Raw genomic sequence first — 12,603 nt, forward strand, 5'->3', positions numbered from 1 at the left:
GCTGGGACTACAGGCACATGACACCACGCCCAGCTGATTTTTTAATTTTCTGCAGATATGGGGTCTCACCATGTTGCCCAGGCGGGTCTAGAACTCCTTGGCTCAAGTGATCCTCCAGCCTTGACCTCCCAAAGATCTGAGATTTGAGGCAAGGGAGAGATTTCTGCTTCCTGCTGGTGCATCTTTAATTTCCCCTAGCATTGCCAATCTCCCCTTTTAGTGGAGACAGAGCAGGACACCGTATCTACTAAGAGACGAGTCATCCTGTTTGCTTTTGTTGTGTTCAATTTTAGCCTCTATTTTCATAAATAATCCTGGCTTTCCACTTATATTAGTTATGTAAAATTTTATGATAAAATATTTTATTATTGAAAAAGTATCTCACTACAAAAGAGAACATTCAGCAAAAAATAGTACTGTTAGTTCCGGATATGGCAAAAAATGTAAAACACAAATGAGTTAAGTTTGCAAATCTCTGACAATGTTATGAACATAGTGTATTATACAAATAGTACTGCCTCTAAGACGTTGTTTAATTCTCACAGTATTTCTTCAATATACTTGCCCATAGAACCCACTTTTTGAAGAAGAATCTCCATATAATTAATCCACATAAGACTACTATTTTCCAAAATAAAAAAAACATTTTAATAAAAAAAGAATATGACCAAATAATAGATTAAGAATTTTCAGAAAGCCTCAATTAGAAGATAAATCTATCTAAAATATTAGTCTATAAATACGTTGTCAAATATTTACTATATTCTTACTCATATAGAACACGTCAAATTTATGACATGATTCTACCCCGTAAGTGATCATAACTGCATTGAATCACAAGACAGAAATCAAACACACGGAATGTAGAACGCAAAAATGATTTATTGAAAACCACTGCATGCTAAACGATATTGACAGATTATTTATGCAATCAAAAGGGAAAAGGATCAAACTAACCTGCAGAAACAAAAATGAGCAACCAGTCTCAAGAGGTGCTGACCTTGTATGAGTGGAAACAAGAGCATGGACAGGAAGAGAACCTCACAGTATTAGAGTCTATAATACAAACACGTCACATTTGTCACCAAAAAAATTCCAGCTACACAAAAAACTACTACTGACACACTACAAAAGAGATATTGAAAGACACTTTCACAACCATCTAACTGCCCTCTCCCTGAACCTATCAGAACTTATCAAGTGGCCAGCCATGATGGCTCCTGCTTAGAATCCCAGCCCCTTGAGAGGCCGAGGTGGAAGGATTGCTTGAGCCCAGGAGTTCAGGGCCAGCCTGGACAATATAGTACATTAAAATTTTAAAAAATTAAAAAATAAATAAAAAATTAAAAAAATTTTTTAATTAGTTGGGCATGGTGGTATGTGCCTGTAGTTACAGCTACATGGGAGGGTGAGGTAGGAAGATCACTTGAGCCCAGGAAGTGGAGGCTACAGTGAGCCATGATCATGCCACAGCACTCCAGCCTGGGTGGCAGAGTGAGACTCTGTCTCGGAAACCAACAAATAAAAAAAACTTATGAAATGTCATGGAACAGGCATTCTTACATTGGGTCAATACTAGCCTGCATATTTCAACACATCTGAAGAGGGGATAAATCTTATGACATCTTATTTTTAATGAAATACAGTAACTTATGCCAATTTAACTTTACATGCTTGAAAAAATTGAGGGAAGGGGGAAGGAGAGAGTGCTTACATGAGAAGCATATAATTTGAAGAGGTGAGCCTGCAAGTCACTGCCAGGTGGGCATTTGACCTGGAGTGTGTGTGAGATGAGGTCTCATGCCTATCCACTCTACTTTCAGGATCCCTCATCTCTCTTGTAATGTATCTTGCCAAGACGAATGTAATCCCAATGTTTAGGGAGATTATTTACCACTATTAAAGAGTCCAACAATTTCAATGATATTCATCGGAACAGACAAAGCTCATCAGGTCTAAAAGAAAACCTTGCAGTGCTGGACTTTCTGAGCAAAGCCTGTGAGCCCTTATGCACCTCTAAATAACGAGAAGAACAACGCTGCACTTGGAGAAATTTCTTCAGTCTAAGCAGGTGTCTTAAGGCCACGTAGTGAAATCAATGCTTTCAGTTCCAACAGAATCATAACCTCTCCCTTCTATGGTCCCAGAACTCATCTTTTGCATTGTCAAGGGGCTGAATCACAGTCCTTAATGAACTAGTCACAACAGAATTTTGAGTCATAAAATCCACTTTCCATTTGGGCTTGGAGTGGTGGAGGTCACACTAAGCACCATCCATTTGAAGGAAGGATAGAGTCATCTACTCACGAGACAGGAGGGATTTCAAAACATCTGGTGATGATTATGCTCTATAATCAGCTGACATTTCTGCTTCCTTTACCTCTGATGCAAGTGCAACGAGATCAAACAAACGCCCATGGAGCTAGCTGGTAAAATACTTAAAGTGCTACCTTTCCCTGTGTTTTCAAAACGAGAAGTTTACCTTTTGGTGTACAGAGAACTGGTGAGATCAGGTACTTTCCTTATTCATTTTATTTCAATATCTAGAAGAAAAATACATGTACTCAAGGGAAATAAACATGAAATTAATACGTATGGATGCATGTATTTAAAATATGCAGACCGAGTAAATCTGTTTTGTGGCTAATATCCCAGGGAGAACTAATAATCAAAACAACATTTCCCTATAAGAATGTTTAAATGCAGATTTAAGTTCCTGAGAAATGTCATAGCCTAAGAAGAACTTCTAAAGGCAGAGAAAACCTGAATGTCTTTCTTTGTGCTGCTGTTTTGGAGGTATCAAAAGCAACATATTTAACATTAGTCAGAAATAAATAAAACAAAACCATCCACAACCTTTTGGGGAATGAAACACATCTGAGATGGAAAGTGTCACGCCTGCAATCACTATACTTGCTTTTCCTCTTACTACATGGAAATTCTAGAGATACTGACTGTGTTTAAATATTATCCTACAAAAGCCCCTCAGCTGCCCCTCTGGTAAGGTCTGTCTCAAAATTTCATTACAAGTTCATATTAGATTTAACCCAAATTAAAGTGATTCTCAAAGCAAAATCACTGTATTATAAACAATATTCAGTAAAATTCAAATCAAATTGGCACAGGGCAGGTGAGCCCCCAAATTGGGGCTTAACCCAGAAGGGTTCTTGGCATTGCCCAGGAAAGAATTCAACGGTGAATCGGTGGTAGCTTTTACTGAAGCAGCAGTGAAGAGCAGCAGCAGAGGTCCTGCTCCTTGCAGAGCAGGGCTGCTCCACAGGCCGTGTGCCCAGAGCAGTAGCTCAGAGGCAGTTCTGTGGTCGTATTGATACCCACTCTCAATTACATGCAAATTAAGGGCAAATTATGCAGAAGTTTCTAGAAATAGAGTAGTAACTTCCAGGTCATTGGGTCATTGCCATGGAAAGGAGAAGCAACTTCTGGGTGTTACCATGGCAATGATAAACTGACATGGACTGGTGGGCGTTTCTTATGGGGAGGTGCTTCTGCCTTGTCCCTGTTTCAGGTAGTCTTCAATCTGGTCCAGAGCCTAAGCCCCACCTTTGGAGTCAAGTCTCACTTCCTACTTCAAACTGACCTAAGTTTATCTAATTACTCTGTGTGATCAATTTTCATTTAATTACCCATGCACTTATCACAGCCTTTCATTCATTCCTGCATTTGCATGCTTGCTTAGAGCTGGTTTTCCTTCTATTTGAAAATGACTTTAGCATCTCTTTCACTGAAGGCTGTGTCAAAGTCTTTCTGGTTGGTTTTTCAAAAATACTATTATGTAGTCTTCATTTTTGAAGAATATATTTTCTATATACAGAATTCCAGGTCCTGGGGTTCTCTGCATCTTAAACACATCACTCCATTGTCTTCTGAATGTCATTATTTCTGTTGAAAAGTCAACTTTAATCTTATTGTTCCTTCTTATAAGTTAATTGTCATTTTCCTCTTTTTAGCAAATCCATCATGATATACCCAGGTGTGATTTCCTTTACAGTAATTCTGGTTGGACATCATACCACTTCTTGAATCTGTGGCTTGATGTTGCTCACTAGCTTTGGAAAATTCTCTGTTTCTCTCTTTCATATTTGCTCTTCAGAATATTTTCTCCTGACCTGTATTCCAGTTCACTAATTCTAAAATTCTCTTAAGCCAAAGTACCATATTTTTAATTTTGGTTATTCTATTATTTGGTTCTAGAATTTTTATTTGATTCTCTGTATATATTTTAATTTCCTGCTAATCTTGTCATGTTTCCTTTTATTGATTTATTATACTTATTTTTAAATCCACTATGAAAATTCCAGTATCTGGATCATTCATGAGTCAATTTCTGCCCCCCTCCCTTGGCCTTAGTTTCTGGTATGCCTGGGAAATCTTTCACTGGACGCCAGACAATGTACACGAAAAATTATAAATACTGTGGATTACATTAATTTACCCCAGAGAGAATTTATTTTGTTGCAAGCAGGCAATAGAGTAAGAGGAGAGATTCTTAATCCAGGCTGTGCTTGAACTATTTCAAAGTAGATGTTGAGCTTCAGTGAGGATGAATTATTTCTGGTTCACTCATGTTCCAGGCTTCTGGCTGTTTGGGAACTGCAACCAAGAGCCTGAATGTTGACTGGCCCATCCTCCTGGGCAGGTCCTGAACTTCATTTTTGTCTCTGTAGGTCAACATTATTATGAGCTGTTGCTTACCTCCTCGACCTCTTAGCTGGCACTTTCTGTTCAATTCCCCAGCCTTTTGTCTGCTGTGATTAATTGGAAATGTTTCAAGAGCAACAGGGGTGCAAAATGCTGGAATCACTCCGAGGCTTTTCCCTCTTCTCCAGGTTCTTACCCTCAGTCTCGGCTGCTGTGGTAGCCTTGAACTTCAATTTTAGTCTTCCCATGTCTGAGGGGCTTCCAACAGCTCCCGTCAGCTCTGTTCACCCTTGGCCATAGCTTAAAATCAGCAAAGGCATTGGTTCAAAAGGCATTTCCAAATATTAGGAACACTCACTGCTTTTCCACGCTGTAGTGGAGTACAGATATCTGACAATCCTCTAATCCAGGGGTGAGGTCTACGTCCTTGCTCTGTGACTGCTTTGACCTCCCTGCAGAACGGGACTGAAGTGACATTCTGCTAGTCTCCTGGCTCAAGCCTTAGAGACTGGCAGTTTCCACTTCCTGTCTTTTGGAATACTTGCCCTGGAAAAAAAAGAGACGTCGCGCAAGAAGTCTGACAACCCTAAAACTCATGCAATGAGGAATCCCAAGGTAGCCACGGGAGAAGCTACCTGACATGGATGGGGTAGCCTTCAGAGGACCCCAGCCACCTGGCTGCAGTAGTGTTAGGGACTCCAAGCAGAATGACACAGCTGAACTCATCAGCTCCAAGAACCTGAAATGGGGGTGTGTCTGCTCAAATTAAAAGCACTCTATGTAAGTTCTAGTTTAGCAATGATTTTGCATAATGTGTTGATTGATGTGTTCAATTAACTCAACTAAGTGAGAGTTGACTCCCCTCTGGATGCTGAGCATGGCGATTTATTCCAGCAGGATTTCCTCTCTGAAACCAAGAGTGTGTCCTTTGTCTCTGACATCTATTAGGTTGGTGCAAAAGTAATTGCGGTTTTTTTGCCCATAAAATACTCAAAAATCATTTCCTAATGGTTCCTTTGGAAACCATCACAGCGATTCTGTAAAGATTTCAAGTGCATATCGTCCCTAAAGGATCTGTCCTGAAATGAAGCATGAAGGAATTGGGACACAGAAGTGACAATTTTTGTTCTTCAATAGATAACGAGAACTGTTTCCCAGTACAGGAATGCTTCAGCTTAGTCTTGAGATAAAAACGTCTTGTTTGGGTAGGTTGGTCTTAGCACTTAAAAAATCTGAACATCAAAAAGACTCGTTTTCCAATGGGGGAAAAAGTAGAAAATGGTATCGAGAAGGTAAAATAGTCTACATTGACTCTTAGCAAGGACTATCCTGTACTGGGTAGAGGTGTAGGATAGTCACTTGCAAATTAGATAGTTTCTGTTTAGGAAAATGTGGGCCCTTCGGCGTTTTCACTGGGTTTGTCTTTTTGATGAGTTATTTTAATTTCTCCTGTTTCTCAATTTCATAAATCACGAAAATTCAAAATAATTTTGAGGGATCATTTTAGTTACTCCCAAAGATTGATTCTTAGAGTATCTTGAGTTGAAACCAATGAGTTGTTAAGGTCCCATCAGCACATGTGAGTCAACACATCCTTGAAGTGGGAGGGACAGCCATGTGAAGAAGTGAATTCTTCTATCACCACTATCTGTCCTACTCATCTTCCTCCTTGCTTCCCTCAACTTCATCCCACTGTTCCTGTTCACATCCTCTTGCCTCATCCCAGCCAAGTGTATTTCCCCTCCTGCCTCTTGTAGAATTGCAAATTATTATTTTAAGGCTGGAATATTCATTCACTCCCAAGATTGGAGTAGGGGCTTAGTAATTAAGGAGAAATGTTCCAGAGAAAAACATGTTCTATGTGATCACGGACAGGAGTTTATAATGCAACCAGTTAAACCTTAAGCATCCCTGGTTTTCCAGTCTCCACTTTTACAAAGGGACATCTCAGAGCTTCAACAGTGGTCTAGTCATGTTTAATCAACTGTCATTTCCCAAACCCAAGTGTATTCCATTTTGATATCTCTCTATATAAATATGCTGCTTTTTAAAACATTTTTAAGAATATAAGCAAGCTTTTCTAAAATACATACCTAAATACCAAAAAATACAAGCATAAACCATACTTCTGTTTCTCTAGGGGAAAAAGCAAATCTCCCAGCTTAGTTTGAGTCATCAATCCAAAACTGAAAATAAAAACCTTGAGAGGCAGTTTGCTCTGACTTCACAAAAATCAAATTCCTTTATATATAATAATTGAATTTGAATCTACTAGAGTCATGTGAACATAGCTATAGATGACTATACCACATAATTATTAAACTGCAATACCATTGACATTCCCACCAAAAAAGGGATATGGCTTCATCATCTACAAAAGCTAACTGGTCACTCCATGACTGTTGCTGGTGAGGAAAGCAGGGGAGTGAAAGTGCAGGGAAGGAACTGAGCTTTACCGAGGCCAGCTCCCTGCCAGGCAATGCGGTAGGCATTGCATAAACATTCTCTCCTCTGAATCTTGCAACAGTCCTATAAATTATGATATCAGTATACACAATTACACAGATAAGGGAGTTGAGTCAGAAAATGTTCAGATTAAACAATAATAAATACCAGAGCCAAGGTTTTATCTTGGTGCTGCGTGACCCCTGAATAAACCCAGGGGCTTCGCGCTATTCCACACCACCTCACCCTGCCGGTCTTGTCAAACGGATGGGGATATTTGCTTAAGTTCTTAACAGCAAGAGAAAAATGCTCACGCATATAGCAATAGTCTTCTATTTGGTAAGAGCCTCCACTGAAGTGTGGAATTCCCACATATTTGTAGATTTGAAAACCATGATCCTAGACCTAGCTTCTTTCTGAAGGTATTTTGTGTGAGAGCTGAGGAAGTGAAAGGCCCAAGTCGGAAAGAAGTGGTGGATCTCTCTCTCTCTCTTTTCTCTCTCTCTCTCTCTCCCCTCTCGCTCTCTCTCTTCTCTCTCTCTCTCTACCCACCCCATGTCTCCTGTGCTCACATTGATTTTTGCAAAGCTCCAATCTGGAAGGACGAGGAACACGTGACTCACAGACAGGAGGAAGGAGCTAGGGGAGTTCTTTCCAGTTCTGGGTGAACACTCCACATGGCCCCCAAGTCATCATTCAACCCTGAGCCCTTTAATAAACGTATCTTTTACTGGGGCCAGGCCTGCCCCCATGGCGGATGTGCACCAGGCACTTATTTCCAAGCTCACGGGAAACCTGGCCATGCAAAGATGAAACATGTTAAGGGGATGTGGGTGGGGCAAAAATATCAGCAAAGGCGACATCAAGATTCCTGTCAGTATGCAATGCACATTTCAAGGGCGTCGGGGTGGGTAAGGGTTGGTTCCCGTTGTTGTTCACATTATCTTGCTTTGGTTGGTTTGCTTGCAGGGGTCTGGGTATGGACAGGGTATTTTATACATATGTCTTCTGTAGGAATCAGGACATTATCTACAATACTTCCTAGAGTTGAATAAAGATCAGAAATTGGCAACATTCGATCAGAAAGCTTTCTGCAAATCCACCAGCATGTTCCAGTAAAAGGACAAGCTGAGGCTACATGTTTAGTACAAATGCTTTTAATTGTTACCAATGACAATTTATTCATATTTATGCAATGCCACACACACTGGGGGGGGGGGACTTTTCCATGCGAGGACACAAAATAAATAATTTTCTTAATTAGATTCCTTTGAAAGAAAAAGCTCACCAAAAATAACAGCAGCCAGGCATTTTTTATTGGTTCCAGCAGATTCCACCAGGAGGAACACCCAGTCATCAGCAGTTACTGGTGCGTGGGGATCAGAGCATAGAAATAAAGGTGAAACTGAGGTCAATATTTACTTCACAAAGGGAACAACATCTCAATATTCATGCAAATATTAGCTCGGAAAATATAGTTTTCATTCTGAATGCTTCTCTCCAAATATCTAGCACAGATGTAGTCAAGTAGATGTTGGTATCCACAGGGAAAACTGACTTCTAGAAAGTTAATCAGCATCAAATTTGCATATACAGCCAAGCTGAGCACATGAAAACTACATTTTCTTTATACTGAACAGTTTCCCAATTATTTGGAAATTAGTTGACTTGCTTTTCACATTTAGAATTTTAAAATCTCCTAGCTCATTATAGAGACTCTTTTAAACCAGTCAGAACAGATTTCCTTCTCGCAGGCTACGATAATAAATATTAAATTGAAAAATTGTTCATTTACCACAAGTTGCCACATTGTAGATTACATTGTACACACGCCAGCATTAACACTGCTCTCGGTTGGAGATAATTGGAACTTCAGTGACATGCGAAGGGCTGTACAAAAGTACAAGAATGTTTACTGCAGCATGATTTGTAATAGTGAAAAATTCAAGGCAACCAAAGTGTTAGCAGTAATACAATGAATTACAGTACATTAACACTGTTTTATTTTTAAATGATGTGTGTGCCCATGTTCACAGCACTGCTTCCCTACAGCGGTGCATGCTGCGCACTGTAAAACTCCAAATACGGTCTATGTCAGGGGCCAGCAAACTTTCCATGAAGGGCCAGAGAGTCAATATTTTAGGCTTTGTGAGTCATAGGGTCTTTGCCACAACTACTTAATTCTGCCACCAATGTATGAGTATGGCTAGATTTTAATAAAACTTTGTGTTTGGTCACCATAATTGGAATTTTGTGCAATTTTCACATTGTAAAACCTTATTTTGACTTTTTAACCATTTAAAAAATGTAAAGATTTTAAACTCACAGAACATACAAGAACAGGTGGCACACGCTAGACTTGACCCTCGAGCCACAGCTTGCAGCCCCTGGTTTATGTGGATGTCATCAACTGAAGTCACGTCACCCACAACCTGCACAACCTCATGCAAAAGCCTTGTGCAAATGTGTAAAGCCTGAAAACACTGCACCAAATTCCAAACAGCTGTTACCTCTAGGGTCTGGGGACGGGGAGAGAGGATGAAGAGGATACAAGTTTTATTTTATTTGCTGAGTGTATATATCTTTATCCATAGAAATACACAACCAAGGCCAGGTGCCACGGCTCACACCTGTAATACCAGCACTTTGGGAGGCCAAGGCGGGCAGATCACTCGAGCCTAGGAGTTTGAGACCAGCCTGGGTAACATGGCGAAACCCTGTCTCTACAAAAAATACAAAAATGAGCTGGGCTTGGTGATGCATGCCTATAGTCACAGCTGCTCATAAGGCTGAAGTGGGGGGATTACTTGAGCCCAGTAGGTTGAGGCTGAAGTAAGCTGTGATCACACTGCTATACTCCAGCCTGGGCAACAGAGCAAGACCCCATCTGGAAAGAAAAACAAAAAACAATGCACAACCAATTCTTTGTAAAAATGAATGGGTCTCAAGCCTACTGTGTATTTAGAGAGCAGAGAGTCCCACGGCAGTCAGATCAGGGGTGATCTCTGGAGATGGGGAAGGCGTGGTATCTTGAAAGCAGAACATCGAGGGGTGAGGACAAAGTTTCATTCATGACCCTGCATCATGCTTATACAAGGGAATGCTTTATAGTAAGTCGTAAACTGTCATTTGTGTTTTATGTGCTTTTCACTGTGCCTCCAAAAGAAGATTCTGTGGTAGGCTAATGATTCCTCATTCTTTGGGAGACTCTCCAAACTTTTCTGAAGCTGAATCAGGATGCTGAGATTGACCACTAAAAATTACAATAAACTATGCAGCAATAAAATATCAAATCTAAAATACTACTCTTTAATTCACATCACTGCCACGAAACTCCAGTGTAACATGATGGAAGACTGATGGATGCAAACATTCTCCACTCTAAACATCCCTCATGTCTGAAGAAAGATCTGAGACCCAGTCCCAGCTTAAGAAAGGCCTGTGGAAAAGCCGCCCCATTAGAGCGTGTCTTTGCCGTTGGCACCACCTCTCTCTAACCCTCCCAGAGTCCACAGTCACAGAGGGAAAGGGGAGACTGATGTGCAGAATCCATTCTGGTCTCAATTTAACTTCAGAAATTGATGGTGTTTCTAGATGAGGGGGATGGTTTCCTTGGACAATGAGGAGAATGCCATGGTGTCCTAAATCCCCAAAGAGAAGCACAGAGGATATTGACCAGGAACAAGGGGCTGTCTGAACCCACGGGAAGGACAGCACCATGGGGCAATGAGCAAGGGCTCTCACCCAAGGTCAGCCTGCACCCAGCCGAGAGCCTCCAAGACCACTCAAGCCTTCAAGCCTTCCTGCTTGCCTATAAGTTTACTTCCCTCTGCTTTAGTCTAAAGCTTCTTCCCATATAAACTAAAATCTTGTGAACCCATCTGTTTCATTATATGAGTCTTAACCAGAACCGATGGTTTGAAAGCATGAATCCCATGACACTTGGCACACGGGAGGTCCTGGCTGAGCTGGATTTGCATTTGCAGCGGCCCACATGCTCTCTGCGGAGTTACGGAAGAGACCTCCTGTGCAGGTGGCAATTATCAGTGGGTCCCCTGCAAATGCCAATGACTTTGATCATTGGACTCAGTTTCCTTAGGAGTTGCATCTTCCAGGGAGTGGAGGATGTGTTCTGGGGAAGAGGGAAGTCTTAGATTTGGTTCATAAGTTTACTGGAATACACTCACCACCCACCTCCCCTGCATCCCTCCACATGCAACAGGACTGAACCTACTGCAAGTCAAGAAACCCACAGAAGTTTCCACATAACAGAGTGTTGGATCAGAGTCCCGGGCAGGTGGAAAAGCCACGCAATAACGCAAAGAAAAGCCACGTCTTGGGGATGGGCCTCCGTTTCCTCTTCGGTAACTCCAAGCGGGGATTCTACTGATGCCCACGGCAGTCCTTGTCACTTTTACCCCCCCGTTTCCCATGTGACGTCACTGACTGTTCTGAGCGCACAATGCTTAATGTGGGGAATAAAGCAGGAGTTGGTTAAGGCTTAAACAGCGGTCCCTGGGGACACAAAACGTTCAGCTATCACTGAACTTTTACTATGTCCCAGGCACTGTCCTTAGCTGTCTCCAAATTTCACTCTTGAAATTATCACCCCGACCTCTGAGGCAGGCTTGACCATCGCCTCATTTTACAGAAAAGGAAATGCGACACGGGGCCAACGTCACAGGCCAAGGAACTCAGGGAAGCAGGAGTCAGCCCCAGAACTCGGCACACAGTCAATGCCCACGAGTGGGATGTCAAGCCCTGATCGTCAAGTGGGACGAGCAAATCATTCCCCACAACTCCCCACAGTCCTTCGGGAAAAGCACTGAAATGGATTGAGTTTTCTAAAAATAGTCTCATGAAAGAGTGAGAAAAAACTGACCTCGTGGAACAAAAGCAACACTGCAGTGAGAACGGCCCACCAGGAGAATGACGAAACTCTTTTCTCGCACTGTCTGACAGTAACGTGGACTGCGTGCCAGCTGCGGGCCAGGAACTCTCTGGATCATTGATACTCACCAGCTCCTCCTAAGTGGATGAGGTAGGTGTTGTGCTAGCACCCATTTTAAAGATATGGAAATGAGACACAGTTAGATAAAATCCCAGCTCATCTTCACACAGCTAGCAAGCACCAGAGCTGGGATCTGAGCCGAGCCATCTGGCTGGAGACTCCCTCACTCCTGACTGTGCTGCCTTTCTGAAACAGCCTCGGGTCTACCAGATGACTTTTCAGAAGGCACCATCCAGCAACCTTGGACCTGCTTTGTTTGCCCACATGGAATTTGCAGCAGATGTTTATGCCCCTCCCCCAAATTAATGCTGAGATCTTAACCAAGGTGATGCTCTTAGACGGCAAGCCCTATGCAAGACACTCAGGGAACAGAGTCCGGGGGAACGCGATGGGTGCCCTTATGACAGAGTCCTGCGGGAGTGTGCTCATCCCTTCCACCATGTGAGCACACGGTGAGAAGGTGCCGTCTCTGAACCAGAAAGCAGGTC

General features: G+C 41.9%; 1 protein-coding gene and 1 long non-coding RNA gene across 4 annotated transcripts in view; both read right to left on the reverse strand.

Annotated features, from left to right (window-relative positions):
• The window catches only part of TMEM132D (transmembrane protein 132D), an 865,119-nt gene that overhangs the window by 806,810 nt on the left and 45,706 nt on the right, over positions 1 to 12,603 (reverse strand). The window lies entirely within an intron of this gene.
• Positions 9,664 to 12,370, reverse strand: LOC108526706 (uncharacterized). The gene is made up of 2 exons (XR_001884588.1): positions 11,987 to 12,370; positions 9,664 to 11,236 (listed from the first exon to the last, which is right to left on the reverse strand). It is a non-coding gene; the product is annotated as an uncharacterized LOC108526706 (long non-coding RNA).

The sequence above is a fragment of the Rhinopithecus bieti genome, unplaced genomic scaffold (genome assembly GCF_001698545.2).
Source record: "Rhinopithecus bieti isolate Rb0 unplaced genomic scaffold, ASM169854v2 scaffold_3615, whole genome shotgun sequence".
Taxonomy (NCBI): domain Eukaryota; kingdom Metazoa; phylum Chordata; class Mammalia; order Primates; family Cercopithecidae; genus Rhinopithecus; species Rhinopithecus bieti.